General features: G+C 43.5%; 72 non-coding genes across 72 annotated transcripts; all 72 read right to left on the bottom strand.

The window, feature by feature from the left end:
• Positions 1 to 62: 62 nt before the first annotated feature.
• On the bottom strand, positions 63 to 135 carry TRNAM-CAU (transfer RNA methionine (anticodon CAU)). Its single transcript has one exon. It is a non-coding gene; the product is annotated as a tRNA-Met (tRNA).
• Positions 136 to 201: 66 nt separating this feature from the next.
• On the bottom strand, positions 202 to 274 carry TRNAM-CAU (transfer RNA methionine (anticodon CAU)). Its single transcript has one exon. It is a non-coding gene; the product is annotated as a tRNA-Met (tRNA).
• Positions 275 to 750: 476 nt separating this feature from the next.
• Positions 751 to 823, bottom strand: TRNAM-CAU (transfer RNA methionine (anticodon CAU)). The gene has a single exon. It is a non-coding gene; the product is annotated as a tRNA-Met (tRNA).
• A 67-nt stretch (positions 824 to 890) lies between these two features.
• On the bottom strand, positions 891 to 963 carry TRNAM-CAU (transfer RNA methionine (anticodon CAU)). Its single transcript has one exon. It is a non-coding gene; the product is annotated as a tRNA-Met (tRNA).
• A 66-nt stretch (positions 964 to 1,029) lies between these two features.
• Positions 1,030 to 1,102, bottom strand: TRNAM-CAU (transfer RNA methionine (anticodon CAU)). The gene has a single exon. It is a non-coding gene; the product is annotated as a tRNA-Met (tRNA).
• Positions 1,103 to 1,169: 67 nt separating this feature from the next.
• On the bottom strand, positions 1,170 to 1,242 carry TRNAM-CAU (transfer RNA methionine (anticodon CAU)). Its single transcript has one exon. It is a non-coding gene; the product is annotated as a tRNA-Met (tRNA).
• Positions 1,243 to 1,448: 206 nt separating this feature from the next.
• Positions 1,449 to 1,521, bottom strand: TRNAM-CAU (transfer RNA methionine (anticodon CAU)). The gene has a single exon. It is a non-coding gene; the product is annotated as a tRNA-Met (tRNA).
• Positions 1,522 to 1,588: 67 nt separating this feature from the next.
• Positions 1,589 to 1,661, bottom strand: TRNAM-CAU (transfer RNA methionine (anticodon CAU)). The gene has a single exon. It is a non-coding gene; the product is annotated as a tRNA-Met (tRNA).
• Positions 1,662 to 1,868: 207 nt separating this feature from the next.
• TRNAM-CAU (transfer RNA methionine (anticodon CAU)) lies at positions 1,869 to 1,941 on the bottom strand. The gene has a single exon. It is a non-coding gene; the product is annotated as a tRNA-Met (tRNA).
• Positions 1,942 to 2,008: 67 nt separating this feature from the next.
• TRNAM-CAU (transfer RNA methionine (anticodon CAU)) lies at positions 2,009 to 2,081 on the bottom strand. Its single transcript has one exon. It is a non-coding gene; the product is annotated as a tRNA-Met (tRNA).
• Positions 2,082 to 3,243: 1,162 nt separating this feature from the next.
• TRNAL-CAA (transfer RNA leucine (anticodon CAA)) lies at positions 3,244 to 3,316 on the bottom strand. The gene has a single exon. It is a non-coding gene; the product is annotated as a tRNA-Leu (tRNA).
• Positions 3,317 to 4,199: 883 nt separating this feature from the next.
• On the bottom strand, positions 4,200 to 4,272 carry TRNAM-CAU (transfer RNA methionine (anticodon CAU)). The gene has a single exon. It is a non-coding gene; the product is annotated as a tRNA-Met (tRNA).
• A 615-nt stretch (positions 4,273 to 4,887) lies between these two features.
• TRNAM-CAU (transfer RNA methionine (anticodon CAU)) lies at positions 4,888 to 4,960 on the bottom strand. Its single transcript has one exon. It is a non-coding gene; the product is annotated as a tRNA-Met (tRNA).
• A 476-nt stretch (positions 4,961 to 5,436) lies between these two features.
• TRNAM-CAU (transfer RNA methionine (anticodon CAU)) lies at positions 5,437 to 5,509 on the bottom strand. Its single transcript has one exon. It is a non-coding gene; the product is annotated as a tRNA-Met (tRNA).
• Positions 5,510 to 5,576: 67 nt separating this feature from the next.
• Positions 5,577 to 5,649, bottom strand: TRNAM-CAU (transfer RNA methionine (anticodon CAU)). The gene has a single exon. It is a non-coding gene; the product is annotated as a tRNA-Met (tRNA).
• Positions 5,650 to 5,716: 67 nt separating this feature from the next.
• TRNAM-CAU (transfer RNA methionine (anticodon CAU)) lies at positions 5,717 to 5,789 on the bottom strand. Its single transcript has one exon. It is a non-coding gene; the product is annotated as a tRNA-Met (tRNA).
• Positions 5,790 to 5,855: 66 nt separating this feature from the next.
• TRNAM-CAU (transfer RNA methionine (anticodon CAU)) lies at positions 5,856 to 5,928 on the bottom strand. Its single transcript has one exon. It is a non-coding gene; the product is annotated as a tRNA-Met (tRNA).
• Positions 5,929 to 6,124: 196 nt separating this feature from the next.
• Positions 6,125 to 6,197, bottom strand: TRNAM-CAU (transfer RNA methionine (anticodon CAU)). The gene has a single exon. It is a non-coding gene; the product is annotated as a tRNA-Met (tRNA).
• A 67-nt stretch (positions 6,198 to 6,264) lies between these two features.
• TRNAM-CAU (transfer RNA methionine (anticodon CAU)) lies at positions 6,265 to 6,337 on the bottom strand. Its single transcript has one exon. It is a non-coding gene; the product is annotated as a tRNA-Met (tRNA).
• A 66-nt stretch (positions 6,338 to 6,403) lies between these two features.
• On the bottom strand, positions 6,404 to 6,476 carry TRNAM-CAU (transfer RNA methionine (anticodon CAU)). Its single transcript has one exon. It is a non-coding gene; the product is annotated as a tRNA-Met (tRNA).
• Positions 6,477 to 6,543: 67 nt separating this feature from the next.
• On the bottom strand, positions 6,544 to 6,616 carry TRNAM-CAU (transfer RNA methionine (anticodon CAU)). Its single transcript has one exon. It is a non-coding gene; the product is annotated as a tRNA-Met (tRNA).
• A 205-nt stretch (positions 6,617 to 6,821) lies between these two features.
• Positions 6,822 to 6,894, bottom strand: TRNAM-CAU (transfer RNA methionine (anticodon CAU)). Its single transcript has one exon. It is a non-coding gene; the product is annotated as a tRNA-Met (tRNA).
• Positions 6,895 to 7,101: 207 nt separating this feature from the next.
• Positions 7,102 to 7,174, bottom strand: TRNAM-CAU (transfer RNA methionine (anticodon CAU)). The gene has a single exon. It is a non-coding gene; the product is annotated as a tRNA-Met (tRNA).
• Positions 7,175 to 7,241: 67 nt separating this feature from the next.
• On the bottom strand, positions 7,242 to 7,314 carry TRNAM-CAU (transfer RNA methionine (anticodon CAU)). The gene has a single exon. It is a non-coding gene; the product is annotated as a tRNA-Met (tRNA).
• A 1,162-nt stretch (positions 7,315 to 8,476) lies between these two features.
• On the bottom strand, positions 8,477 to 8,549 carry TRNAM-CAU (transfer RNA methionine (anticodon CAU)). The gene has a single exon. It is a non-coding gene; the product is annotated as a tRNA-Met (tRNA).
• A 67-nt stretch (positions 8,550 to 8,616) lies between these two features.
• Positions 8,617 to 8,689, bottom strand: TRNAL-CAA (transfer RNA leucine (anticodon CAA)). Its single transcript has one exon. It is a non-coding gene; the product is annotated as a tRNA-Leu (tRNA).
• A 1,023-nt stretch (positions 8,690 to 9,712) lies between these two features.
• Positions 9,713 to 9,785, bottom strand: TRNAM-CAU (transfer RNA methionine (anticodon CAU)). The gene has a single exon. It is a non-coding gene; the product is annotated as a tRNA-Met (tRNA).
• Positions 9,786 to 9,852: 67 nt separating this feature from the next.
• On the bottom strand, positions 9,853 to 9,925 carry TRNAM-CAU (transfer RNA methionine (anticodon CAU)). Its single transcript has one exon. It is a non-coding gene; the product is annotated as a tRNA-Met (tRNA).
• A 207-nt stretch (positions 9,926 to 10,132) lies between these two features.
• TRNAM-CAU (transfer RNA methionine (anticodon CAU)) lies at positions 10,133 to 10,205 on the bottom strand. Its single transcript has one exon. It is a non-coding gene; the product is annotated as a tRNA-Met (tRNA).
• A 67-nt stretch (positions 10,206 to 10,272) lies between these two features.
• TRNAM-CAU (transfer RNA methionine (anticodon CAU)) lies at positions 10,273 to 10,345 on the bottom strand. Its single transcript has one exon. It is a non-coding gene; the product is annotated as a tRNA-Met (tRNA).
• A 207-nt stretch (positions 10,346 to 10,552) lies between these two features.
• On the bottom strand, positions 10,553 to 10,625 carry TRNAM-CAU (transfer RNA methionine (anticodon CAU)). Its single transcript has one exon. It is a non-coding gene; the product is annotated as a tRNA-Met (tRNA).
• A 67-nt stretch (positions 10,626 to 10,692) lies between these two features.
• On the bottom strand, positions 10,693 to 10,765 carry TRNAM-CAU (transfer RNA methionine (anticodon CAU)). The gene has a single exon. It is a non-coding gene; the product is annotated as a tRNA-Met (tRNA).
• A 336-nt stretch (positions 10,766 to 11,101) lies between these two features.
• TRNAM-CAU (transfer RNA methionine (anticodon CAU)) lies at positions 11,102 to 11,174 on the bottom strand. Its single transcript has one exon. It is a non-coding gene; the product is annotated as a tRNA-Met (tRNA).
• Positions 11,175 to 11,241: 67 nt separating this feature from the next.
• Positions 11,242 to 11,314, bottom strand: TRNAL-CAA (transfer RNA leucine (anticodon CAA)). The gene has a single exon. It is a non-coding gene; the product is annotated as a tRNA-Leu (tRNA).
• Positions 11,315 to 12,337: 1,023 nt separating this feature from the next.
• TRNAM-CAU (transfer RNA methionine (anticodon CAU)) lies at positions 12,338 to 12,410 on the bottom strand. The gene has a single exon. It is a non-coding gene; the product is annotated as a tRNA-Met (tRNA).
• A 206-nt stretch (positions 12,411 to 12,616) lies between these two features.
• TRNAM-CAU (transfer RNA methionine (anticodon CAU)) lies at positions 12,617 to 12,689 on the bottom strand. Its single transcript has one exon. It is a non-coding gene; the product is annotated as a tRNA-Met (tRNA).
• Positions 12,690 to 12,756: 67 nt separating this feature from the next.
• Positions 12,757 to 12,829, bottom strand: TRNAM-CAU (transfer RNA methionine (anticodon CAU)). The gene has a single exon. It is a non-coding gene; the product is annotated as a tRNA-Met (tRNA).
• A 206-nt stretch (positions 12,830 to 13,035) lies between these two features.
• On the bottom strand, positions 13,036 to 13,108 carry TRNAM-CAU (transfer RNA methionine (anticodon CAU)). Its single transcript has one exon. It is a non-coding gene; the product is annotated as a tRNA-Met (tRNA).
• A 206-nt stretch (positions 13,109 to 13,314) lies between these two features.
• Positions 13,315 to 13,387, bottom strand: TRNAM-CAU (transfer RNA methionine (anticodon CAU)). Its single transcript has one exon. It is a non-coding gene; the product is annotated as a tRNA-Met (tRNA).
• A 67-nt stretch (positions 13,388 to 13,454) lies between these two features.
• Positions 13,455 to 13,527, bottom strand: TRNAM-CAU (transfer RNA methionine (anticodon CAU)). Its single transcript has one exon. It is a non-coding gene; the product is annotated as a tRNA-Met (tRNA).
• A 66-nt stretch (positions 13,528 to 13,593) lies between these two features.
• On the bottom strand, positions 13,594 to 13,666 carry TRNAM-CAU (transfer RNA methionine (anticodon CAU)). Its single transcript has one exon. It is a non-coding gene; the product is annotated as a tRNA-Met (tRNA).
• Positions 13,667 to 14,280: 614 nt separating this feature from the next.
• Positions 14,281 to 14,353, bottom strand: TRNAM-CAU (transfer RNA methionine (anticodon CAU)). The gene has a single exon. It is a non-coding gene; the product is annotated as a tRNA-Met (tRNA).
• A 207-nt stretch (positions 14,354 to 14,560) lies between these two features.
• TRNAM-CAU (transfer RNA methionine (anticodon CAU)) lies at positions 14,561 to 14,633 on the bottom strand. Its single transcript has one exon. It is a non-coding gene; the product is annotated as a tRNA-Met (tRNA).
• A 67-nt stretch (positions 14,634 to 14,700) lies between these two features.
• TRNAM-CAU (transfer RNA methionine (anticodon CAU)) lies at positions 14,701 to 14,773 on the bottom strand. The gene has a single exon. It is a non-coding gene; the product is annotated as a tRNA-Met (tRNA).
• A 336-nt stretch (positions 14,774 to 15,109) lies between these two features.
• On the bottom strand, positions 15,110 to 15,182 carry TRNAM-CAU (transfer RNA methionine (anticodon CAU)). The gene has a single exon. It is a non-coding gene; the product is annotated as a tRNA-Met (tRNA).
• A 67-nt stretch (positions 15,183 to 15,249) lies between these two features.
• On the bottom strand, positions 15,250 to 15,322 carry TRNAL-CAA (transfer RNA leucine (anticodon CAA)). The gene has a single exon. It is a non-coding gene; the product is annotated as a tRNA-Leu (tRNA).
• Positions 15,323 to 16,345: 1,023 nt separating this feature from the next.
• On the bottom strand, positions 16,346 to 16,418 carry TRNAM-CAU (transfer RNA methionine (anticodon CAU)). Its single transcript has one exon. It is a non-coding gene; the product is annotated as a tRNA-Met (tRNA).
• A 206-nt stretch (positions 16,419 to 16,624) lies between these two features.
• On the bottom strand, positions 16,625 to 16,697 carry TRNAM-CAU (transfer RNA methionine (anticodon CAU)). Its single transcript has one exon. It is a non-coding gene; the product is annotated as a tRNA-Met (tRNA).
• Positions 16,698 to 16,764: 67 nt separating this feature from the next.
• TRNAM-CAU (transfer RNA methionine (anticodon CAU)) lies at positions 16,765 to 16,837 on the bottom strand. The gene has a single exon. It is a non-coding gene; the product is annotated as a tRNA-Met (tRNA).
• Positions 16,838 to 17,322: 485 nt separating this feature from the next.
• TRNAM-CAU (transfer RNA methionine (anticodon CAU)) lies at positions 17,323 to 17,395 on the bottom strand. The gene has a single exon. It is a non-coding gene; the product is annotated as a tRNA-Met (tRNA).
• Positions 17,396 to 17,462: 67 nt separating this feature from the next.
• Positions 17,463 to 17,535, bottom strand: TRNAM-CAU (transfer RNA methionine (anticodon CAU)). The gene has a single exon. It is a non-coding gene; the product is annotated as a tRNA-Met (tRNA).
• Positions 17,536 to 17,601: 66 nt separating this feature from the next.
• On the bottom strand, positions 17,602 to 17,674 carry TRNAM-CAU (transfer RNA methionine (anticodon CAU)). The gene has a single exon. It is a non-coding gene; the product is annotated as a tRNA-Met (tRNA).
• A 614-nt stretch (positions 17,675 to 18,288) lies between these two features.
• On the bottom strand, positions 18,289 to 18,361 carry TRNAM-CAU (transfer RNA methionine (anticodon CAU)). The gene has a single exon. It is a non-coding gene; the product is annotated as a tRNA-Met (tRNA).
• Positions 18,362 to 18,707: 346 nt separating this feature from the next.
• TRNAM-CAU (transfer RNA methionine (anticodon CAU)) lies at positions 18,708 to 18,780 on the bottom strand. Its single transcript has one exon. It is a non-coding gene; the product is annotated as a tRNA-Met (tRNA).
• A 66-nt stretch (positions 18,781 to 18,846) lies between these two features.
• Positions 18,847 to 18,919, bottom strand: TRNAM-CAU (transfer RNA methionine (anticodon CAU)). The gene has a single exon. It is a non-coding gene; the product is annotated as a tRNA-Met (tRNA).
• Positions 18,920 to 18,986: 67 nt separating this feature from the next.
• On the bottom strand, positions 18,987 to 19,059 carry TRNAM-CAU (transfer RNA methionine (anticodon CAU)). The gene has a single exon. It is a non-coding gene; the product is annotated as a tRNA-Met (tRNA).
• Positions 19,060 to 19,265: 206 nt separating this feature from the next.
• Positions 19,266 to 19,338, bottom strand: TRNAM-CAU (transfer RNA methionine (anticodon CAU)). Its single transcript has one exon. It is a non-coding gene; the product is annotated as a tRNA-Met (tRNA).
• A 66-nt stretch (positions 19,339 to 19,404) lies between these two features.
• Positions 19,405 to 19,479, bottom strand: TRNAM-CAU (transfer RNA methionine (anticodon CAU)). Its single transcript has one exon. It is a non-coding gene; the product is annotated as a tRNA-Met (tRNA).
• A 65-nt stretch (positions 19,480 to 19,544) lies between these two features.
• On the bottom strand, positions 19,545 to 19,617 carry TRNAM-CAU (transfer RNA methionine (anticodon CAU)). The gene has a single exon. It is a non-coding gene; the product is annotated as a tRNA-Met (tRNA).
• Positions 19,618 to 19,823: 206 nt separating this feature from the next.
• Positions 19,824 to 19,896, bottom strand: TRNAM-CAU (transfer RNA methionine (anticodon CAU)). Its single transcript has one exon. It is a non-coding gene; the product is annotated as a tRNA-Met (tRNA).
• A 66-nt stretch (positions 19,897 to 19,962) lies between these two features.
• Positions 19,963 to 20,035, bottom strand: TRNAM-CAU (transfer RNA methionine (anticodon CAU)). The gene has a single exon. It is a non-coding gene; the product is annotated as a tRNA-Met (tRNA).
• A 67-nt stretch (positions 20,036 to 20,102) lies between these two features.
• Positions 20,103 to 20,175, bottom strand: TRNAM-CAU (transfer RNA methionine (anticodon CAU)). The gene has a single exon. It is a non-coding gene; the product is annotated as a tRNA-Met (tRNA).
• Positions 20,176 to 20,371: 196 nt separating this feature from the next.
• Positions 20,372 to 20,444, bottom strand: TRNAM-CAU (transfer RNA methionine (anticodon CAU)). Its single transcript has one exon. It is a non-coding gene; the product is annotated as a tRNA-Met (tRNA).
• An 885-nt stretch (positions 20,445 to 21,329) lies between these two features.
• Positions 21,330 to 21,402, bottom strand: TRNAM-CAU (transfer RNA methionine (anticodon CAU)). Its single transcript has one exon. It is a non-coding gene; the product is annotated as a tRNA-Met (tRNA).
• Positions 21,403 to 21,748: 346 nt separating this feature from the next.
• Positions 21,749 to 21,821, bottom strand: TRNAM-CAU (transfer RNA methionine (anticodon CAU)). The gene has a single exon. It is a non-coding gene; the product is annotated as a tRNA-Met (tRNA).
• A 66-nt stretch (positions 21,822 to 21,887) lies between these two features.
• On the bottom strand, positions 21,888 to 21,960 carry TRNAM-CAU (transfer RNA methionine (anticodon CAU)). Its single transcript has one exon. It is a non-coding gene; the product is annotated as a tRNA-Met (tRNA).
• Positions 21,961 to 22,027: 67 nt separating this feature from the next.
• On the bottom strand, positions 22,028 to 22,100 carry TRNAM-CAU (transfer RNA methionine (anticodon CAU)). Its single transcript has one exon. It is a non-coding gene; the product is annotated as a tRNA-Met (tRNA).
• A 206-nt stretch (positions 22,101 to 22,306) lies between these two features.
• TRNAM-CAU (transfer RNA methionine (anticodon CAU)) lies at positions 22,307 to 22,379 on the bottom strand. The gene has a single exon. It is a non-coding gene; the product is annotated as a tRNA-Met (tRNA).
• A 66-nt stretch (positions 22,380 to 22,445) lies between these two features.
• TRNAM-CAU (transfer RNA methionine (anticodon CAU)) lies at positions 22,446 to 22,518 on the bottom strand. Its single transcript has one exon. It is a non-coding gene; the product is annotated as a tRNA-Met (tRNA).
• A 67-nt stretch (positions 22,519 to 22,585) lies between these two features.
• On the bottom strand, positions 22,586 to 22,658 carry TRNAM-CAU (transfer RNA methionine (anticodon CAU)). The gene has a single exon. It is a non-coding gene; the product is annotated as a tRNA-Met (tRNA).
• A 196-nt stretch (positions 22,659 to 22,854) lies between these two features.
• TRNAM-CAU (transfer RNA methionine (anticodon CAU)) lies at positions 22,855 to 22,927 on the bottom strand. Its single transcript has one exon. It is a non-coding gene; the product is annotated as a tRNA-Met (tRNA).
• A 476-nt stretch (positions 22,928 to 23,403) lies between these two features.
• TRNAL-CAA (transfer RNA leucine (anticodon CAA)) lies at positions 23,404 to 23,476 on the bottom strand. Its single transcript has one exon. It is a non-coding gene; the product is annotated as a tRNA-Leu (tRNA).
• Positions 23,477 to 23,494: the final 18 nt, after the last annotated feature.

Below are 23,494 nucleotides of genomic sequence, written 5' to 3' on the forward strand. Positions count from 1 at the left end.
GAATCACACGTCACCTTTTTATCAATCAAGTATTCTATTTACGAAAATCAGCGCCAAAGTCATGCCCCGAGTGAGGATCGAACTCACGACCTTCACATTATGAGACTGACGCGCTACCTACTGCGCTATCGAGGCTGTTATTAATCACTTCATCTCTTTATCAATCAAGTATTCTATTAACGAAAATCAGCGCCAAAATCATAACTTGAGTGAGGATCGAACTCACAACCTTCAGATTATGAGACTGACGCGCTACCTACTGCGCTATCAAGGCTCTCAGAATAACACGTCACCTCTTTATCAATCAAGTATTCTATTTACGAAAATCAGCGCCAAATTCATGCCCCGAGTGAGGATCGAATACACGACCTTCAGATTATGAGAACTACTGCGCTATCGAGGCTGTTATTAAAACATTTCACATCTTTATTAATCAAGTATTCTTTTAACGAAAATAGGCGCCAAACTCATGCCTCGAGTGAGGATCGAACTCACGACCTTCAGATAATGAGACTGACGGGCTACCTACTGCGCTATAGAGCCTGTTAGAATAACATGTCACCTCTTTATCAATCAAGTATTCTATTTACGAAAATCAGCGCCAAAGTCATGCCCCGAGTGAGGATCGAACTCACGACCTTCAGATAATGAGACTGACGCGCTACCTACTGCCCTATCAAGGCTCTCAGAATAACACGTCACCTCTACATCAATCAAGTATTCTATTAACGAAAATCAGCGCCAAAATCTTGCGCCGAGTGAGGATCGAACTCACGACCTTCAGATTATGAGACTGACGGGCTACCTACTGCGCTATCGAGGCTGTTAGAATCACACGTCACCTTTTTATCAATCAAGTATTCTATTTACGAAAATCAGCGCCGAAGTCATGCCCCGAGTGAGGATCGAACTCACGACCTTCACATTATGAGACTGACGCGCTACCTACTGCGCTATCGAGGCTGTTATTAATCACTTCATCTCTTTATCAATCAAGTATTCTATTAACGAAAATCAGCGCCAAAATCATAACTTGAGTGAGGATCGAACTCACAACCTTCAGATTATGAGACTGACGCGCTACCTACTGCGCTATCAAGGCTCTCAGAATAACACGTCACCTCTATATCAATCAAGTATTCTATTTACGAAAATCAGCGCCAAATTCATGCCCCGAGTGAGGATCGAACTCACGACCTTCACATTATGAGACTGACGCGCTACCTACTGCGCTCTCGAGGCTGTTATTAATCATTTCATCTCTTTATCAATCAAGTATTCTATTAACGAAAATGAGAGCCAAAATCATAACTCGAGTGAGGATCGAACTCACCACCTTCAGATAATGAGACTGACGCGCTACCTACTGCGCTATCAAGGCTCTCAGAATAACACGTCACCTCTATATCAATCAAGTATTCTATTAACGAAAATCAGCGCCAAAATCTTGCGCCGAGTGAGGATCGAACTCACGACCTTCAGATTATGAGACTGACGGGCTACCTACTGCGCTATCGAGGCTGTTAGAATCACACGTCACCTTTTTATCAATCAAGTATTCTATTTACGAAAATCAGCGCCAAAGTCATGCCCCGAGTGAGGATCGAACTCACGACCTTCAGATTATGAGACTGACGGGCTACCTACTGCGCTATCGAGGCTGTTAGAATCACACGTCACCTTTTTATCAATCAAGTATTCTATTTACGAAAATCAGCGCCAAATTCATGCCCCGAGTGAAGAACGAACTCACGACCTTCACATTATGAGAATGACGAGCTACCTACTGCGCTCTTGAGGCTGTCAGAATGCCACGTCACCTCTTTATCAATCAAGTATTCTATTTACGAAAATCAGCGCCAAATTCATGCCCCGAGTGAGGATCGAACTCACGACCTTCAGATAATGAGACTGACGCGCTACCTACTGCGCTATCAAGGCTCTCAGAATAACACGTCACCTCTATATCAATCAAGTATTCTATTTACGAAAATCAGCGCCAAATTCATGCCCCGAGTGAGGATCGAACTCACGACCTTCAGATCATGAGACTGACGGGCTACCTACTGCGCTATCGAGGCTGTTAGAATCACACGTCACCTTTTTAACAATCAAGTATTCTATTTACGAAAATCAGCGCCAAATTCATGCCCCGAGTGAGGATCGAACTCACGACCTTCACATTATGAGACTGACGAGCTACCTACTGCGCTCTTGAGGCTGTCAGAATGCCACGTCACCTCTTTATCAATCAAGTATTCTATTTACGAAAATCAGCGCCAAATTCATGCCCCGAGTGAGGATCGAATACACGACTTTCAGATTATGAGAACTACTGCGCTATCGAGGCTGTTATTAATCACTTCATCTCTTTATCAATCAAGTATTTTTTTAACGAAATCAGCGCCAAAAGCATAACTCGAGTGAGGATCGAACTCACAACCTTCAGATAATGAGACTGACGCGCTACCTACTGCGCTATCAAGGCTCTCAGAATAACACGTCACCTCTATATCAATCAAGTATTCTATTTACGAAAATCAGCGCCAAATTCATGCCCCGAGTGAGGATCGAACTCACGACCTTCACGTTATGAGACTGACGCGCTACGTACTGCGCTCTCGAGGCTGTTTTTAATAATTTCACCTTTTTATCAATCAAGTATTCTATTTACGAAAATCAGCGCCAAATTCATGCCCCGATTGAGGATCGAACTCACGACCTTCACATTATGAGACTGACGCGCTACCTATTGCGCTCTCGAGGCTGTCAGAATGCCACGTCACCTCTTTATCAATCAAGTATTCTATTTACGAAAATCAGCGCCAAATTCATTCCCCGAGTGAGGATCGAACACACGACCTTCAGATAATGAGAATTTCGAGCTACCTACTGCGCTCTTGAGGCTGTCAGAATGCCACGTCACCTCTTTATCAATCAAGTATTCTATTTACGAAAATCAGCGCCAAATTCATGCCCCGAGTGAGGATCGAATACACGACCTTCAGATTATGAGAACTACTGCGCTATCGAGGCTGTTATTAAAACATTTCACATCTTTATTAATCAAGTATTCTTTTAACGAAAATAGGCGCCAAACTCATGCCTCGAGTGAGGATCGAACTCACGACCTTCAGATAATGAGACTGACGGGCTACCTACTGCGCTATAGAGCCTGTTAGAATAACACGTCACCTCTTTATCAATCAAGTATTCTATTTACGAAAATCAGCGCCAAAGTCATGCCCCGAGTGAGGATCGAACTCACGACCTTCAGATATTGAGACTGACGCGCTACCTACTGCGCTATCAAGGCTCTCAGAATAACACGTCACCTCTATATCAATCAAGTATTCTATTAACGAAAATCAGCACCAAAATCTTGCGCCGAGTGAGGATCGAACTCACGACCTTCACATTATGAGAATGACGAGATACCTACTGCGCTCTTGAGGCTGTCAGAATGCCACGTCACCTCTTTATCAATCAAGTATTCTATTTACGAAAATCAGCGCCAAATTCATGCCCCGAGTGACGATCGAACCCACGACCTTCACATTATGAGACGGACGCGCTACCTACTGCGCTCTCGAGGCTGTTATTAATCATTTCATCTCTTTATCAATCAAGTATTCTATTAACGAAAATCATTGCCAAAATCTTGCGCCGAGTGAGGATCGAACTCACGACCTTCAGATTATGAGAACTCTGCGCTATCGAGGCTGTTATTAAAACATTTCACATCTTTATTAATCAAGTATTCTTTTAACGAAAATAGGCGCCAAACTCATGCCCCGAGTGAGGAACGAACTCACGACATTCAGATTATGAGACTGACGGGCTACCTACTGCGCTATCGAGGCTGTTAGAATCACACGTCACCTTTTTATCAATCAAGTATTCTATTTACGAAAATCAGCGTCAAATTCATGCCCCGAGTGAGGATCGAACTCACGACCTTCACACTATGAGACTGACGAGCTACCTACTGCGCTCTTGAGGCTGTCAGAATGCCACGTCACCTCTTTATCAATCAAGTATTCTATTTACGAAAATCAGCGCCAAATTCATGCCCCGAGTGAGGATCGAATACACGACCTTCAGATTATGAGAACTACTGCGCTATCGAGGCTGTTATTAAAACATTTCACATCTTTATTAATCAAGTATTCTTTTAACGAAAATAGGCGCCAAACTCATGCCCCGAGTGAGGAACGAACTCACGACCTTCAGATTATGAGACTGACGGGCTACCTACTGCGCTATCGAGGCTGTTAGAATCACACGTCACCTTTTTATCAATCAAGTATTCTATTTACGAAAATCAGCGCCAAATTCATGCCCCGAGTGAAGAACGAACTCACGACCTTCACATTATGAGAATGACGAGCTACCTACTGCGCTCTTGAGGCTGTCAGAATGCCACGTCACCTCTTTATCAATCAAGTATTCTATTTACGAAAATCAGCGCCAAATTCATGCCCCGAGTGAGGATCGAACTCACGACCTTCACGTTATGAGACTGACGCGCTACGTACTGCGCTCTCGAGGTTGTTATTAATAATTTCACCTTTTTATCAATCAAGTATTCTATTTACGAAAATCAGCGCCAAATTCATGCCCCGATTGAGGATCGAACTCACGACCTTCACATTATGAGACTGACGCGCTACCTACTGCGCTCTCGAGGCTGTCAGAATGCCACGTCACCTCTTTATCAATCAAGTATTCTATTTACGAAAATCAGCGCCAAATTCATTCCCCGAGTGAGGATCGAACACACGACCTTCAGATTATGAGAACTACTGCGCTATCGAGGCTGTTATTAAAACATTTCACATCTTTATTAATCAAGTATTCTTTTAACGAAAATAGGCGCCAAACTCATGCCCCGAGTGAGGAACGAACTCACGACCTTCAGATTATGAGACTGACGGGCTACCTACTGCGCTATCGAGGCTGTTAGAATCACACGTCACCTTTTTATCAATCGAGTATTCTATTTACGAAAATCAGCGCCAAATTCATGCCCCGAGTGAAGAACGAACTCACGACCTTCACATTATGAGAATGACGAGCTACCTACTGCGCTCTTGAGGCTGTCAGAATGCCACGTCACCTCTTTATCAATCAAGTATTCTATTTACGAAAATCAGCGCCAAATTCATGCCCCGAGTGAGGATCGAATACACGACCTTCAGATTATGAGAACTACTGCGCTATCGAGGCTGTTATTAAAACATTTCACATCTTTATTAATCAAGTATTCTTTTAACGAAAATAGGCGCCAAACTCATGCCTCGAGTGAGGATCGAACTCACGACCTTCAGATAATGAGACTGACGGGCTACCTACTGCGCTATAGAGCCTGTTAGAATAACACGTCACCTCTTTATCAATCAAGTATTCTATTTACGAAAATCAGCGCCAAAGTCATGCCCCGAGTGAGGATCGAACTCACGACCTTCAGATAATGAGACTGACGCGCTACCTACTGCGCTATCAAGGCTCTCAGAATAACACGTCACCTCTATATCAATCAAGTATTCTATTAACGAAAATCAGCGCCAAAATCTTGCGCCGAGTGAGGATCGAACTCACGACCTTCAGATTATGAGACTGACGGGCTACCTACTGCGCTATCGAGGCTGTTAGAATCACACGTCACCTTTTTATCAATCAAGTATTCTATTTACGAAAATCAGCGCCAAAGTCATGCCCCGAGTGAGGATCGAACTCACGACCTTCACATTATGAGACTGACGCGCTACCTACTGCGCTATCGAGGCTGTTATTAATCACTTCATCTCTTTATCAATCAAGTATTCTATTAACGAAAATCAGCGCCAAAATCATAACTTGAGTGAGGATCGAACTCACAACCTTCAGATTATGAGACTGACGCGCTACCTACTGCGCTATCAAGGCTCTCAGAATAACACGTCACCTCTTTATCAATCAAGTATTCTATTTACGAAAATCAGCGCCAAATTCATGCCCCGAGTGAGGATCGAATACACGACCTTCAGATTATGAGAACTACTGCGCTATCGAGGCTGTTATTAAAACATTTCACATTTTTATTAATCAAGTATTCTTTTAACGAAAATAGGCGCCAAACTCATGCCTCGAGTGAGGATCGAACTCACGACCTTCAGATAATGAGACTGACGCGCTACCTACTGCGCTATCAAGGCTCTCAGAATAACACGTCACCTCTATATCAATCAAGTATTCTATTAACGAAAATCAGCGCCAAAATCTTGCGCCGAGTGAGGATCGAACTCACGACCTTCACATTATGAGACTGACGCGCTACCTACTGCGCTATCGAGGCTGTTATTAATCACTTCATCTCTTTATCAATCAAGTATTCTATTAACGAAAATCAGCGCCAAAATCATAACTTGAGTGAGGATCGAACTCACAACCTTCAGATTATGAGACTGACGCGCTACCTACTGCGCTATCAAGGCTCTCAGAATAACACGTCACCTCTATATCAATCAAGTATTCTATTTACGAAAATCAGCGCCAAATTCATGCCCCGAGTGAGGATCGAACTCACGACCTTCACATTATGAGACTGACGCGCTACCTACTGCGCTCTCGAGGCTGTTATTAATCATTTTATCTTTTTATCAATCAAGTATTCTATTAACGAAAATCAGAGCCAAAATCATAACTCGAGTGAGGATCGAACTCACCACCTTCAGATAATGAGACTGACGCGCTACCTACTGCGCTATCAAGGCTCTCAGAATAACACGTCACCTCTATATAATCAAGTATTCTATTTACGAAAATCAGCGCCAAATTCATGCCCCGAGTGAGGATCGAACTCACGACCTTCAGATTATGAGACTGACGGGCTACCTACTGCGCTATCGAGGCTGTTAGAATCACACGTCACCTTTTTATCAATCAAGTATTCTATTTACGAAAATCAGCGCCAAATTCATGCCCCGAGTGAAGAACGAACTCACGACCTTCACATTATGAGAATGACGAGCTACCTACTGCGCTCTTGAGGCTGTCAGAATGCCACGTCACCTCTTTATCAATCAAGTATTCTATTTACGAAAATCAGCGCCAAATTCATGCCCCGAGTGAGGATCGAACTCACGATCTTCAGATAATGAGACTGACGCGCTACCTACTGCGCTATCAAGGCTCTCAGAATAACACGTCACCTCTATATCAATCAAGTATTCTATTTACGAAAATCAGCGCCAAATTCATGCCCCGAGTGAGGATCGAACTCACGACCTTCAGATCATGAGACTGACGGGCTACCTACTGCGCTATCGAGGCTGTTAGAATCACACGTCACCTTTTTAACAATCAAGTATTCTATTTACGAAAATCAGCGCCAAATTCATGCCCCGAGTGAGGATCGAACTCACGACCTTCACATTATGAGACTGACGAGCTACCTACTGCGCTCTTGAGGCTGTCAGAATGCCACGTCACCTCTTTATCAATCAAGTATTCTATTTACGAAAATCAGCGCCAAATTCATGCCCCGAGTGAGGATCGAACTCACGACCTTCACATTATGAGACTGACGAGCTACCTACTGCGCTCTTGAGGCTGTCAGAATAACACGTCACCTCTATATCAATCAAGTATTCTATTTACGAAAATCAGCGCCAAATTCATGCCCCGAGTGAGGATCGAATACACGACTTTCAGATTATGAGAACTACTGCGCTATCGAGGCTGTTATTAAAACATTTCACATCTTTATCAATCAAGTATTCTTTTAACGAAAATCAGCACCAAACTCATGCCCCGAGTGAGGATCGAACTCACGACCTTCACATTATGAGACTGACCTGCTACCTACTGCGCTTTCGAGGCTGTTATTAATCACTTCATCTCTTTATCAATCAAGTATTCTATTAACGAAATCAGCGCCAAAAGCATAACTCGAGTGAGGATCGAACTCACAACCTTCAGATAATGAGACTGACGCGCTACCTACTGCGCTATCAAGGCTCTCAGAATAACACGTCACCTCTATATCAATCAAGTATTCTATTTACGAAAATCAGCGCCAAATTCATGCCCCGAGTGAGGATCGAACTCACGACCTTCACGTTATGAGACTGACGCGCTACGTACTGCGCTCTCGAGGCTGTTTTTAATAATTTCACCTTTTTATCAATCAAGTATTCTATTTACGAAAATCAGCGCCAAATTCATGCCCCGATTGAGGATCGAACTCACGGCTTTCACATTATGAGACTGACGCGCTACCTACTGCGCTCTCGAGGCTGTCAGAATGCCACGTCACCTCTTTATCAATCAAGTATTCTATTTACGAAAATCAGCGCCAAATTCATTCCCCGAGTGAGGATCGAACACACGACCTTCAGATTATGAGAACTACTGCGCTATCGAGGCTGTTATTAAAACATTTCACATCTTTATTAATCAAGTATTCTTTTAACGAAAATAGTCGCCAAACTCATGCCCCGAGTGAGGAACGAACTCACGACCTTCAGATTATGAGACTGACGGGCTACCTACTGCGCTATCGAGGCTGTTAGAATCACACGTCACCTCTTTATCAATCAAGTATTCTATTTACGAAAATCAGCGCCAAAGTCATGCCCCGAGTGAGGATCGAACTCACGACCTTCAGATATTGAGACTGACGCGCTACCTACTGCGCTATCAAGGCTCTCAGAATAACACGTCACCTCTATATCAATCAAGTATTCTATTAACGAAAATCAGCGCCAAAATCTTGCGCCGAGTGAGGATCGAACTCACGACCTTCACATTATGAGAATGACGAGCTACCTACTGCGCTCTTGAGGCTGTCAGAATGCCACGTCACCTCTTTATCAATCAAGTATTCTATTTACGAAAATCAGCGCCAAATTCATGCCCCGAGTGACGATCGAACTCACGACCTTCACATTATGAGACGGACGCGCTACCTCCTGCGCTCTCGAGGCTGTTATTAATCATTTCATCTCTTTATCAATCAAGTATTCTATTAACGAAAATCATTGCCAAAATCTTGCGCCGAGTGAGGATCGAACTCACGACCTTCAGATTATGAGAACTCTGCGCTATCGAGGCTGTTATTAAAACATTTCACATCTTTATTAATCAAGTATTCTTTTAACGAAAATAGGCGCCAAACTCATGCCCCGAGTGAGGAACGAACTCACGACATTCAGATTATGAGACTGACGGGCTACCTACTGCGCTATCGAGGCTGTTAGAATCACACGTCACCTTTTTATCAATCAAGTATTCTATTTACGAAAATCAGCGTCAAATTCATGCCCCGAGTGAGGATCGAACTCACGACCTTCACATTATGAGACTGACGAGCTACCTACTGCGCTCTTGAGGCTGTCAGAATGCCACGTCACCTCTTTATCAATCAAGTATTCTATTTACGAAAATCAGCGCCAAATTCATGCCCCGAGTGAGGATCGAACACACGACTTTCAGATTATGAGAACTACTGCGCTATCGAGGCTGTTATTAAAACATTTCACATCTTTATTAATCAAGTATTCTTTTAACGAAAATAGGCGCCAAACTCATGCCTCGAGTGAGGATCGAACTCACGACCTTCAGATTATGAGACTGACGGGCTACCTACTGCGCTATAGAGCCTGTTAGAATAACACGTCACCTCTTTATCAATCAAGTATTCTATTTACGAAAATCAGCGCCAAAGTCATGCCCCGAGTGAGGATCGAACTCACGACCTTCAGATAATGAGACTGACGCGCTACCTACTGCGCTATCAAGGCTCTCAGAATAACACGTCACCTCTATATCAATCAAGTATTCTATTTACGAAAATCAGCGCCAAATTCATGCCCCGAGTGAGGATCGAACTCACGACCTTCAGATTATGAGACTGACGGGCTACCTACTGCGCTATCGAGGCTGTTAGAATCACACGTCACCTTTTTATCAATCAAGTATTCTATTTACGAAAATCAGCGCCAAATTCATGCCCCGAGTGAAGAACGAACTCACGACCTTCACATTATGAGAATGACGAGCTACCTACTGCGCTCTTGAGGCTGTCAGAATGCCACGTCACCTCTTTATCAATCAAGTATTCTATTTACGAAAATCAGCGCCAAATTCATGCCCCGAGTGAGGATCGAACTCACGATCTTCAGATAATGAGACTGACGCGCTACCTACTGCGCTATCAAGGCTCTCAGAATAACACGTCACCTCTATATCAATCAAGTATTCTATTTACGAAAATCAGCGCCAAATTCATGCCCCGAGTGAGGATCGAACTCACGACCTTCAGATCATGAGACTGACGGGCTACCTACTGCGCTATCGAGGCTGTTAGAATCACACGTCACCTTTTTAACAATCAAGTATTCTATTTACGAAAATCAGCGCCAAATTCATGCCCCGAGTGAGGATCGAACTCACGACCTTCACATTATGAGACTGACGAGCTACCTACTGCGCTCTTGAGGCTGTCAGAATGCCACGTCACCTCTTTATCAATCAAGTATTCTATTTACGAAAATCAGCGCCAAATTCATGCCCCGAGTGAGGATCGAACTCACGATCTTCAGATAATGAGACTGACGCGCTACCTACTGCGCTATCAAGGCTCTCAGAATAACACGTCACCTCTATATCAATCAAGTATTCTATTTACGAAAATCAGCGCCAAATTCATGCCCCGAGTGAGGATCGAACTCACGACCTTCAGATCATGAGACTGACGGGCTACCTACTGCGCTATCGAGGCTGTTAGAATCACACGTCACCTTTTTAACAATCAAGTATTCTATTTACGAAAATCAGCGCCAAATTCATGCCCCGATTGAGGATCGAACTCACGACCTTCACATTATGAGACTGACGCGCTACCTACTGCGCTCTCGAGGCTGTCAGAATGCCACGTCACCTCTTTATCAATCAAGTATTCTATTTACGAAAATCAGCGCCAAATTCATTCCCCGAGTGAGGATCGAACACACGACCTTCAGATTATGAGAACTACTGCGCTATCGAGGCTGTTATTAAAACATTTCACATCTTTATTAATCAAGTATTCTTTTAACGAAAATAGGCGCCAAACTCATGCCCCGAGTGAGGAACGAACTCACGACCTTCAGATTATGAGACTGACGGGCTACCTACTGCGCTATCGAGGCTGTTAGAATCACACGTCACCTCTTTATCAATCAAGTATTCTATTTACGAAAATCAGCGCCAAAGTCATGCCCCGAGTGAGGATCGAACTCACGACCTTCAGATATTGAGACTGACGCGCTACCTACTGCGCTATCAAGGCTCTCAGAATAACACGTCACCTCTATATCAATCAAGTATTCTATTAACGAAAATCAGCGCCAAAATCTTGCGCCGAGTGAGGATCGAACTCACGACCTTCACATTATGAGAATGACGAGCTACCTACTGCGCTCTTGAGGCTGTCAGAATGCCACGTCACCTCTTTATCAATCAAGTATTCTATTTACGAAAATCAGCGCCAAATTCATGCCCCGAGTGACGATCGAACTCACGACCTTCACATTATGAGACGGACGCGCTACCTACTGCGCTCTCGAGGCTGTTATTAATCATTTCATCTCTTTATCAATCAAGTATTCTATTAACGAAAATCATTGCCAAAATCTTGCGCCGAGTGAGGATCGAACTCACGACCTTCAGATTATGAGAACTCTGCGCTATCGAGGCTGTTATTAAAACATTTCACATCTTTATTAATCAAGTATTCTTTTAACGAAAATAGGCGCCAAACTCATGCCCCGAGTGAGGAACGAACTCACGACATTCAGATTATGAGACTGACGGGCTACCTACTGCGCTATCGAGGCTGTTAGAATCACACGTCACCTTTTTATCAATCAAGTATTCTATTTACGAAAATCAGCGTCAAATTCATGCCCCGAGTGAGGATCGAACTCACGACCTTCACATTATGAGACTGACGAGCTACCTACTGCGCTCTTGAGGCTGTCAGAATGCCACGTCACCTCTTTATCAATCAAGTATTCTATTTACGAAAATCAGCGCCAAATTCATGCCCCGAGTGAGGATCGAACACACGACCTTCAGATTATGAGAACTACTGCGCTATCGAGGCTGTTATTAAAACATTTCACATCTTTATTAATCAAGTATTCTTTTAACGAAAATAGGCGCCAAACTCATGCCTCGAGTGAGGATCGAACTCACGACCTTCAGATTATGAGACTGACGGGCTACCTACAGCGCTATAGAGCCTGTTAGAATAACACGTCACCTCTTTATCAATCAAGTATTCTATTTACGAAAATCAGCGCCAAAGTCATGCCCCGAGTGAGGATCGAACTCACGACCTTCAGATAATGAGACTGACGCGCTACCTACTGCGCTATCAAGGCTCTCAGAATAACACGTCACCTCTATATCAATCAAGTATTCTATTTACGAAAATCAGCGCCAAATTCATGCCCCGAGTGAGGATCGAACTCACGACCTTCACGTTATTTGTCTGACGCGCTACCTACTGCGCTCTCGAGGCTGTTATTAATCATTTCATCTCTTTATCAATCAAGTATTCTATTAACGAAAATCAGCGCCAAAATCTTGCGCCGAGTGAGGATCGAACTCACGACCTTCAGATTATGAGACTGACGGGCTACCTACTGCGCTATCGAGGCTGTTAGAATCACAAGTCACCTTTTTATCAATCAAGTATTCTATTTACGAAAATCAGCGCCAAAGTCATGCCCCGAGTGAGGATCGAACTCACGACCTTCACATTATGACACTGACGCGCTACCTACTGCGCTATCGAGGCTGTTATTAATCACTTCATCTCTTTATCAATCAAGTATTCTATTAACGAAAATCAGCGCCAAAATCATAACTCGAGTGAGGATCGAGCTCACAACCTTCAGATAATGAGACTGACGCGCTACCTACCTCGCTATCAAGGCTCTCAGAATAACACGTCACCTCTATATCAATCAAGTATTCTATTTACGAAAATCAGCGCCAAATTCATGCCCCGAGTGAGGATCGAACTCACGACCTTCACATTATGAGACTGACGCGCTACCTACTGCGCTCTCGAGGCTGTTATTAATAATTTCATCTCTTTATCAATCAAGTATTCTATTAACGAAAATCAGCGCCAAAATCATAACTCGAGTGAGGATCGAACTCACAACCTTCAGATAATGAGACTGACGCGCTACCTACTGCGCTATCAAGGCTCTCAGAATAACACGTCACCTCTATATCAATCAAGTATTCTATTTACGAAAATCAGCGCCAAATTCATGCCCCGAGAGAGGATCGAACTCACGACCTTCAGATTATGAGACTGACGGGCTACCTACTGCGCTATCGAGGCTGTTAGAATCACACGTCACCTTTTTATCAATCAAGTATTCTATTTACGAAAATCAGCGCCAAAATCATGCCCCGAGTGAGGATCGAACTCACGACCTTCACATTATGAGACTGACGCGCTACCTACTGCGCTCTCGAGGCTGTTATTAATCACTTCATCTCTTTATCAATCAAGTATTCTATTTACGAAAATCAGCGCCAAAGTCATGCCCCGAGTGAGGATCGAACTCACGACCTTCACATTATGAGACTGACGCGCTACCTACTGCGCTCTCGAGGCTGTTATTAATCATTTCATCTCTTTATCAATCAAGTATTCTATTAACGAAAATCAGCGCCAAAATCATAACTCGAGTGTGGATCGAACTCACGACCTTCACATTATGAGACTGACGCGCTACCTACTGCGCTCTCGAGGCTGTTATTAATAATTTCACCTTTTTATCAATCAAGTATTCTATTTACGAAAATCAGCGCCAAATTCATGCCCCGAGTGAGGATCGAACTCACGACCTTCACATTATGAGACTGACGCGCTACCTACTGCGCTCTTGAGGCTGTCAGAATGCCACGTCACCTCTTTATCAATCAAGTATTCTATTTACGAAAATCAGCGCCAAATTCATGCCCCGAGTGAGGATCGAATACACGACCTTCAGATTATGAGAACTACTGCGCTATCGAGGCTGTTATTAAAACATTTCACATCTTTATTAATCAAGTATTCTTTTAACGAAAATAGGCGCCAAACTCATGCCTCGAGTGAGGATCGAACTCACGACCTTCAGATAATGAGACTGACGGGCTACCTACTGCGCTATAGAGCCTGTTAGAATAACACGTCACCTCTTTATCAATCAAGTATTCTATTTACGAAAATCAGCGCCAAAGTCATGCCCCGAGTGAGGATCGAACTCACGACCTTCAGATCATGAGACTGACGGGCTACCTACTGCGCTATCGAGGCTGTTAGAATCACACGTCACCTTTTTAACAATCAAGTATTCTATTTACGAAAATCAGCGCCAAATTCATGCCCCGAGTGAGGATCGAACTCACGACCTTCACATTATGAGACTGACGAGCTACCTACTGCGCTCTTGAGGCTGTCAGAATGCCACGTCACCTCTTTATCAATCAAGTATTCTATTTACGAAAATCAGCGCCAAATTCATGCCCCGAGTGAGGATCGAACTCACGATCTTCAGATAATGAGACTGACGCGCTACCTACTGCGCTATCAAGGCTCTCAGAATAACACGTCACCTCTATATCAATCAAGTATTCTATTTACGAAAATCAGCGCCAAATTCATGCCCCGAGTGAGGATCGAACTCACGACCTTCAGATCATGAGACTGACGGGCTACCTACTGCGCTATCGAGGCTGTTAGAATCACACGTCACCTTTTTAACAATCAAGTATTCTATTTACGAAAATCAGCGCCAAATTCATGCCCCGATTGAGGATCGAACTCACGACCTTCACATTATGAGACTGACGCGCTACCTACTGCGCTCTCGAGGCTGTCAGAATGCCACGTCACCTCTTTATCAATCAAGTATTCTATTTACGAAAATCAGCGCCAAATTCATTCCCCGAGTGAGGATCGAACACACGACCTTCAGATTATGAGAACTACTGCGCTATCGAGGCTGTTATTAAAACATTTCACATCTTTATTAATCAAGTATTCTTTTAACGAAAATAGGCGCCAAACTCATGCCCCGAGTGAGGAACGAACTCACGACCTTCAGATTATGAGACTGACGGGCTACCTACTGCGCTATCGAGGCTGTTAGAATCACACGTCACCTCTTTATCAATCAAGTATTCTATTTACGAAAATCAGCGCCAAAGTCATGCCCCGAGTGAGGATCGAACTCACGACCTTCAGATATTGAGACTGACGCGCTACCTACTGCGCTATCAAGGCTCTCAGAATAACACGTCACCTCTATATCAATCAAGTATTCTATTAACGAAAATCAGCGCCAAAATCTTGCGCCGAGTGAGGATCGAACTCACGACCTTCACATTATGAGAATGACGAGCTACCTACTGCGCTCTTGAGGCTGTCAGAATGCCACGTCACCTCTTTATCAATCAAGTATTCTATTTACGAAAATCAGCGCCAAATTCATGCCCCGAGTGACGATCGAACTCACGACCTTCACATTATGAGACGGACGCGCTACCTACTGCGCTCTCGAGGCTGTTATTAATCATTTCATCTCTTTATCAATCAAGTATTCTATTAACGAAAATCATTGCCAAAATCTTGCGCCGAGTGAGGATCGAACTCACGACCTTCAGATTATGAGAACTCTGCGCTATCGAGGCTGTTATTAAAACATTTCACATCTTTATTAATCAAGTATTCTTTTAACGAAAATAGGCGCCAAACTCATGCCCCGAGTGAGGAACGAACTCACGACATTCAGATTATGAGACTGACGGGCTACCTACTGCGCTATCGAGGCTGTTAGAATCACACGTCACCTTTTTATCAATCAAGTATTCTATTTACGAAAATCAGCGTCAAATTCATGCCCCGAGTGAGGATCGAACTCACGACCTTCACATTATGAGACTGACGAGCTACCTACTGCGCTCTTGAGGCTGTCAGAATGCCACGTCACCTCTTTATCAATCAAGTATTCTATTTACGAAAATCAGCGCCAAATTCATGCCCCGAGTGAGGATCGAACACACGACCTTCAGATTATGAGAACTACTGCGCTATCGAGGCTGTTATTAAAACATTTCACATCTTTATTAATCAAGTATTCTTTTAACGAAAATAGGCGCCAAACTCATGCCTCGAGTGAGGATCGAACTCACGACCTTCAGATTATGAGACTGACGGGCTACCTACAGCGCTATAGAGCCTGTTAGAATAACACGTCACCTCTTTATCAATCAAGTATTCTATTTACGAAAATCAGCGCCAAAGTCATGCCCCGAGTGAGGATCGAACTCACGACCTTCAGATAATGAGACTGACGCGCTACCTACTGCGCTATCAAGGCTCTCAGAATAACACGTCACCTCTATATCAATCAAGTATTCTATTTACGAAAATCAGCGCCAAATTCATGCCCCGAGTGAGGATCGAACTCACGACCTTCACGTTATTTGTCTGACGCGCTACCTACTGCGCTCTCGAGGCTGTTATTAATCATTTCATCTCTTTATCAATCAAGTATTCTATTAACGAAAATCAGCGCCAAAATCTTGCGCCGAGTGAGGATCGAACTCACGACCTTCAGATTATGAGACTGACGGGCTACCTACTGCGCTATCGAGGCTGTTAGAATCACAAGTCACCTTTTTATCAATCAAGTATTCTATTTACGAAAATCAGCGCCAAAGTCATGCCCCGAGTGAGGATCGAACTCACGACCTTCACATTATGACACTGACGCGCTACCTACTGCGCTATCGAGGCTGTTATTAATCACTTCATCTCTTTATCAATCAAGTATTCTATTAACGAAAATCAGCGCCAAAATCATAACTCGAGTGAGGATCGAGCTCACAACCTTCAGATAATGAGACTGACGCGCTACCTACCTCGCTATCAAGGCTCTCAGAATAACACGTCACCTCTATATCAATCAAGTATTCTATTTACGAAAATCAGCGCCAAATTCATGCCCCGAGTGAGGATCGAACTCACGACCTTCACATTATGAGACCGACGCGCTACCTACTGCGCTCTCGAGGCTGTTATTAATAATTTCATCTCTTTATCAATCAAGTATTCTATTAACGAAAATCAGCGCCAAAATCATAACTCGAGTGAGGATCGAACTCACAACCTTCAGATAATGAGACTGACGCGCTACCTACTGCGCTATCAAGGCTCTCAGAATAACACGTCACCTCTATATCAATCAAGTATTCTATTTACGAAAATCAGCGCCAAATTCATGCCCCGAGAGAGGATCGAACTCACGACCTTCAGATTATGAGACTGACGGGCTACCTACTGCGCTATCGAGGCTGTTAGAATCACACGTCACCTTTTTATCAATCAAGTATTCTATTTACGAAAATCAGCGCCAAAATCATGCCCCGAGTGAGGATCGAACTCACGACCTTCACATTATGAGACTGACGCGCTACCTACTGCGCTCTCGAGGCTGTTATTAATCACTTCATCTCTTTATCAATCAAGTATTCTATTTACGAAAATCAGCGCCAAAGTCATGCCCCAAGTGAGGATCGAACTCACGACCTTCACATTATGAGACTGACGCGCTACCTACTGCGCTCTCGAGGCTGTTATTAATCATTTCATCTCTTTATCAATCAAGTATTCTATTAACGAAAATCAGCGCCAAAATCATAACTCGAGTGTGGATCGAACTCACGACCTTCACATTATGAGACTGACGCGCTACCTACTGCGCTCTCGAGGCTGTTATTAATAATTTCACCTTTTTATCAATCAAGTATTCTATTTACGAAAATCAGCGCCAAATTCATGCCCCGAGTGAGGATCGAACTCACGACCTTCACATTATGAGACTGACGCGCTACCTACTGCGCTCTTGAGGCTGTCAGAATGCCACGTCACCTCTTTATCAATCAAGTATTCTATTTACGAAAATCAGCGCCAAATTCATGCCCCGAGTGAGGATCGAATACACGACCTTCAGATTATGAGAACTACTGCGCTATCGAGGCTGTTATTAAAACATTTCACATCTTTATTAATCAAGTATTCTTTTAACGAAAATAGGCGCCAAACTCATGCCTCGAGTGAGGATCGAACTCACGACCTTCAGATAATGAGACTGACGGGCTACCTACTGCGCTATAGAGCCTGTTAGAATAACACGTCACCTCTTTATCAATCAAGTATTCTATTTACGAAAATCAGCGCCAAAGTCATGCCCCGAGTGAGGATCGAACTCACGACCTTCAGATAATGAGACTGACGCGCTACCTACTGCGCTATCAAGGCTCTCAGAATAACGTGTCACCTCTATATCAATCAAGTATTCTATTTACGAAAATCAGCGCCAAATTCATGCCCCGAGTGAGGATCGAACTCACGACCTTCACGTTATTTGACTGACGCGCTACCTACTGCGCTCTCGAGGCTGTTATTAATCATTTCATCTCTTTATCAATCAAGTATTCTATTAACGAAAATCAGCGCCAAAATCTTGCGCTGAGTGAGGATCGAACTTACGACCTTCAGATTATGAGACTGACGGGCTACCTACTGCGCTATCGAGGCTGTTAGAATCACAAGTCACCTTTTTATCAATCAAGTATTCTATTTACGAAAATCAGCGCCAAAGTCATGCCCCGAGTGAGGATCGAACTCACGACCTTCACATTATGAGACTGACGCGCTACCTACTGCGCTATCGAGGCTGTTATTAATCACTTCATCTCTTTATCAATCAAGTATTCTATTAACGAAAATCAGCGCCAAAATCATAACTTGAGTGAGGATCGAACTCACAACCTTCAGATTATGAGACTGACGCGCTACCTACTGCGCTATCAAGGCTCTCAGAATAACACGTCACCTCTATATCAATCAAGTATTCTATTTACGAAAATCAGCGCCAAATTCATGCCCCGAGTGAGGATCGAACTCACGACCTTCACATTATGAGACTGACGCGCTACCTACTGCGCTCTCGAGGCTGTTATTAATCATTTCATCTCTTTATCAATCAAGTATTCTATTAACGAAAATCAGCGCCAAAACCTTGCGCTGAGTGAGGATCGAACTTACGACCTTCAGATTATGAGACTGACGGGCTACCTACTGCGCTATCGAGGCTGTTAGAATCACACGTCACCTTTTTATCAATCAAGTATTCTATTTACGAAAATCAGCGCCAAAGTCATGCCCCGAGTGAGGATCGAATTCACGACCTTCACATTATGAGACTGACGCGCTACCTACTGCGCTATCGAGGCTGTTATTAATCACTTCATCTCTTTATCAATCAAGTATTCTATTAACGAAAATCAGCGCCAAAATCATAACTTGAGTGAGGATCGAACTCACAACCTTCAGATTATGAGACTGACGCGCTACCTACTGCGCTATCAAGGGTCTCAGAATAACACGTCACCTCTATATCAATCAAGTATTCTATTTACGAAAATCAGCGCCAAATTCATGCCCCGAGTGAGGATCGAACTCACGACCTTCACATTATGAGACTGACGCGCTACCTACTGCGCTCTCGAGGCTGTTATTAATCATTTCATCTCTTTATCAATCAAGTATTCTATTAACGAAAATCAGCGCCAAAACCTTGCGCTGAGTGAGGATCGAACTTACGACCTTCAGATTATGAGACTGACGGGCTACCTACTGCGCTATCGAGGCTGTTAGAATCACACGTCACCTTTTTATCAATCAAGTATTCTATTTACGAAAATCAGCGCCAAAGTCATGCCCCGAGTGAGGATCGAATTCACGACCTTCACATTATGAGACTGACGCGCTACCTACTGCGCTATCGAGGCTGTTATTAATCACTTCATCTCTTTATCAATCAAGTATTCTATTAACGAAAATCAGCGCCAAAATCATAACTTGAGTGAGGATCGAACTCACAACCTTCAGATTATGAGACTGACGCGCTACCTACTGCGCTATCAAGGCTCTCAGAATAACACGTCACCTCTATATCAATCAAGTATTCTATTTACGAAAATCAGCGCCAAATTCATGCCCCGAGTGAGGATCGAACTCACGACCTTCACATTATGAGACTGACGCGCTACCTACTGCGCTCTCGAGGCTGTCAGAATGCCACGTCACCTCTTTATCAATCAAGTATTCTATTTACGAAAATCAGCGCCAAATTCATTCCCCGAGTGAGGATCGAACACACGACCTTCAGATTATGAGAACTACTGCGCTATCGAGGCTGTTATTAAAACATTTCACATCTTTATTAATCAAGTATTCTTTTAACGAAAATAGGCGCCAAACTCATGCCCCGAGTGAGGAACGAACTCACGACCTTCAGATTATGAGACTGATGGGCTACCTACTGCGCTATCGAGGCTGTTAGAATCACACGTCACCTTTTTATCAATCAAGTATTCTATTTACGAAAATCAGCGCCAAATTCATGCCCCGAGTGAAGAACGAACTCACGACCTTCACATTATGAGAATTACGAGCTACCTACTGCGCTCTTGAGGCTGTCAGAATGCCACGTCACCTCTTTCTCAATCAAGTATTCTATTTACGAAAATCAGCGCCAAATTCATGCCCCGAGTGAGGATCGAATACACGACCTTCAGATTATGAGAACTACTGCGCTATCGAGGCTGTTATTAAAACATTTCACATCTTTATTAATCAAGTATTCTTTTAACGAAAATAGGCGCCAAACTCATGCCTCGAGTGAGGATCAAACTCACGACCTTCAGATAATGAGACTGACGGGCTACCTACTGCGCTATAGAGCCTGTTAGAATAACACGTCACCTCTTTATCAATCAAGTATTCTATTTACGAAAATCAGCGCCAAAGTCATGCCCCGAGTGAGGATCGAACTCACGACCTTCACATTATGAGACTGACGAGCTACCTACTGCGCTCTTGAGGCTGTCAGAATGCCACGTCACCTCTTTATCAATCAAGTATTCTATTTACGAAAATCAGCGCCAAATTCATGCCCCGAGTGAGGATCGAATACACGACCTTCAGATTATGAGAACTACTGCGCTATCGAGGCTGTTATTAAAACATTTCACATCTTTATTAATCAAGTATTCTTTTAACGAAAATAGGCGCCAAACTCATGCCTCGAGTGAGGATCGAACTCACGACCTTCAGATAATGAGACTGACGGGCTACCTACTGCGCTATAGAGCCTGTTAGAATAACACGTCACCTCTTTATCAATCAAGTATTCTATTTACGAAAATCAGCGCCAAAGTCATGCCCCGAGTGAGGATCGAACTCACGACCTTCAGATAATGAGACTGACGCGCTACCTACTGCGCTATCAAGGCTCTCAGAATAACGTGTCACCTCTATATCAATCAAGTATTCTATTTACGAAAATCAGCGCCAAATTCATGCCCCGAGTGAGGATCGAACTCACGACCTTCACGTTATTTGACTGACGCGCTACCTACTGCGCTCTCGAGGCTGTTATTAATCATTTCATCTCTTTATCAATCAAGTATTCTATTAACGAAAATCAGCGCCAAAATCTTGCGCTGAGTGAGGATCGAACTTACGACCTTCAGATTATGAGACTGACGGGCTACCTACTGCGCTATCGAGGCTGTTAGAATCACACGTCACCTTTTTATCAATCAAGTATTCTATTTACGAAAATCAGCGCCAAAGTCATGCCCCGAGTGAGGATCGAACTCACGACCTTCACATTATGAGACTGACGCGCTACCTACTGCGCTATCGAGGCTGTTATTAATCACTTCATCTCTTTATCAATCAAGTATTCTATTAACGAAAATCAGCGCCAAAATCATAACTTGAGTGAGGATCGAACTCACAACCTTCAGATTATGAGACTGACGCGCTACCTACTGCGCTATCAAGGCTCTCAGAATAACACGTCACCTCTATATCAATCAAGTATTCTATTTACGAAAATCAGCGCCAAATTCATGCCCCGAGTGAGGATCGAACTCACGACCTTCACATTATGAGACTGACGCGCTACCTACTGCGCTCTCGAGGCTGTTATTAATCATTTCATCTCTTTATCAATCAAGTATTCTATTAACGAAAATCAGCGCCAAAACCTTGCGCTGAGTGAGGATCGAACTTACGACCTTCAGATTATGAGACTGACGGGCTACCTACTGCGCTATCGAGGCTGTTAGAATCACACGTCACCTTTTTATCAATCAAGTATTCTATTTACGAAAATCAGCGCCAAAGTCATGCCCCGAGTGAGGATCGAATTCACGACCTTCACATTATGAGACTGACGCGCTACCTACTGCGCTATCGAGGCTGTTATTAATCACTTCATCTCTTTATCAATCAAGTATTCTATTAACGAAAATCAGCGCCAAAATCATAACTTGAGTGAGGATCGAACTCACAACCTTCAGATTATGAGACTGACGCGCTACCTACTGCGCTATCAAGGCTCTCAGAATAACACGTCACCTCTATATCAATCAAGTATTCTATTTACGAAAATCAGCGCCAAATTCATGCCCCGAGTGAGGATCGAACTCACGACCTTCACATTATGAGACTGACGCGCTACCTACTGCGCTCTCGAGGCTGTCAGAATGCCACGTCACCTCTTTATCAATCAAGTATTCTATTTACGAAAATCAGCGCCAAATTCATTCCCCGAGTGAGGATCGAACACACGACCTTCAGATTATGAGAACTACTGCGCTATCGAGGCTGTTATTAAAACATTTCACATCTTTATTAATCAAGTATTCTTTTAACGAAAATAGGCGCCAAACTCATGCCCCGAGTGAGGAACGAACTCACGACCTTCAGATTATGAGACTGATGGGCTACCTACTGCGCTATCGAGGCTGTTAGAATCACACGTCACCTTTTTATCAATCAAGTATTCTATTTACGAAAATCAGCGCCAAATTCATGCCCCGAGTGAAGAACGAACTCACGACCTTCACATTATGAGAATTACGAGCTACCTACTGCGCTCTTGAGGCTGTCAGAATGCCACGTCACCTCTTTATCAATCAAGTATTCTATTTACGAAAATCAGCGCCAAATTCATGCCCCGAGTGAGGATCGAATACACGACCTTCAGATTATGAGAACTACTGCGCTATCGAGGCTGTTATTAAAACATTTCACATCTTTATTAATCAAGTATTCTTTTAACGAAAATAGGCGCCAAACTCATGCCTCGAGTGAGGATCAAACTCACGACCTTCAGATAATGAGACTGACGGGCTACCTACTGCGCTATAGAGCCTGTTAGAATAACACGTCACCTCTTTATCAATCAAGTATTCTATTTACGAAAATCAGCGCCAAAGTCATGCCCCGAGTGAGGATCGAACTCACGACCTTCAGATATTGAGACTGACGCGCTACCTACTGCGCTATCCAGGCTCTCAGAATAACACGTCA

Source organism: Phalangium opilio, unplaced genomic scaffold, assembly GCF_054372755.1.
Source record: "Phalangium opilio isolate 3A_F unplaced genomic scaffold, DU_Popi_V2 ptg000032l_1, whole genome shotgun sequence".
NCBI classification, from domain to species: Eukaryota; Metazoa; Arthropoda; class Arachnida; order Opiliones; family Phalangiidae; genus Phalangium; species Phalangium opilio.